We start from the raw sequence: 1,800 nt of genomic DNA, 5'->3' as shown, positions 1-1,800 counted from the left end.
TGGATGGATGGGTGGATGGATGAATGGGTGGATGAATGGATGGGTGGATGGATGGATGGGTGGATGGATGGATGGGTGGGTGGATGGATGGGTGGATGGATGGGTGGATGGATGGATGGATAGATGGATGGATAGGTGGGTGGATGGATGGTGGATGGATGGATGGGTGGATGGATGGATGGATGGGTGGGTGGATGGATGGATGGATGAATTTGGTGGGTGGATGGGTGAGTGGATGGATGAATGGGTAGATGGATGGATGGGTGGGTGGATGGATGAATGGGTGGATGGATGGATGGGTAGATGGATGGATGGGTGGATGGATGGATGGATGGGTGGGTAGATGGATGGATGGATGGGTGGGTGGATGGATAGATGGATGGATGGATGGGTGGATGGATAGATGGATGGATGGATGGGTGGATGGATGGATGGATGGGTGGGTGGATGGATGAATGGATGATGGATGAACAGATTAGTGAAAGATAGAATGATAAATGATTGGTAAAACTGAGGAGCAGAGGGAAAGAAAGAAGGAAATATTACAGAAGGCTGCTAGATTTATAGATGGAACCAGAAGAAAGGAAAGAAATAAGAAAGGGCAGAGGGAAGGCAGAAGGAAAGAGGATGAGTGGGTGGTGAACATAAATATGGATGGTGATCAGTAGTAAAAAGGGTTAAAGAGGATGGGTGGATAGAAAGAGAGATATGTGAAAAGAAGGGAAAGGAAAGACCAGGAGATACCAAGCTCCTCTCTGGTTCTGGCCAGAGGATTCCAGAGAATAGAACATGCGCTTTCCTAGGCTCCAAATGGGCAGGTACGTTGGAAAGTACTTTGCAATCAGAAATACCAGTCAGAGGTGGGTAAATGAGATGGGCCGTGTGGTGTTGCTGTGGATAACAATGCCATCGGCGTTTACTGGGCGCTCATGTTCCAGGCATTGTACTAAACTCCTCCAAACGCTGCATATGATTGAAACGGCATGACAGCCCTGCAATCCTCATTGTACAGGGGATAAAGGAGAGCTCAGAGAGGTTAAGCAACTTGCCTGAGGTTGCACAGCCACAGAGTGGCAGGCTGAGACTGGCATCCGGGTGTTTTGTTTGTTCATTTTGCTGCACTAGGGATTGCATGTGTTTCTCCCACAGGTTGGGCAAGTGCTCTTCCACTGAGCTGCCCCCAGCTGGCCTCCAGATGTGAGCACCACTCTGAAACCTGTGCAATGGATTACTTGTGGCTGGCGCGTGCTAGCCTTTCTGTGACTGGTCAGCCCGGCTTCCCTCACCAGACTACAGGGATGGGGAGCGGGGTCCAGGCTCTGTGGGTCTGGCCTCGGGGCCAACACTCCCACCATGAGTGATCCAAGCCATTCGCCCCTGCATCTCAGCAAGTCCCCAGCCTCTTTCACCCCTCGATTCTTCCCCAGCGCACCTCTGCCCTCCCCCACGGTAGAGACCGCTGGGCGCGGGTCCCATCTGAAAACCTCAGAACTCTGCACGCATCCACTCTGATGATCCTGCATCAACCACGCCTGCCATCCAAAATGTCCTACCTCCAGATCCTCGTGGCCTAAGCGACTCAAGCACACCTGCCAGGCGGGACTCCATCCCCCACCTCAGGGACGGGGGCTGCCTGGACATCAGGGGAGCTGTGGACTTCAGGGCTTTCCCAGCCTGGGGTGGACACAGGGCGGGAGCAGGGCTGGGCTCTGCACATCGCGTCTCCAATCCAAAGCAAACAAATCAAGCCAGGGAAGGGGACAGGAGGCCAGCAGCCCCGCACACCTCGCCAGCGCGGGG

Source organism: Marmota marmota, unplaced genomic scaffold (assembly GCF_001458135.2).
Source record: "Marmota marmota marmota unplaced genomic scaffold, marMar, whole genome shotgun sequence".
In the NCBI taxonomy this organism is placed as follows: Eukaryota; Metazoa; Chordata; class Mammalia; order Rodentia; family Sciuridae; genus Marmota; species Marmota marmota.
The sequence above is the reverse complement of the archived record's forward strand: the minus strand, read 5'-3'. Positions refer to the sequence as shown.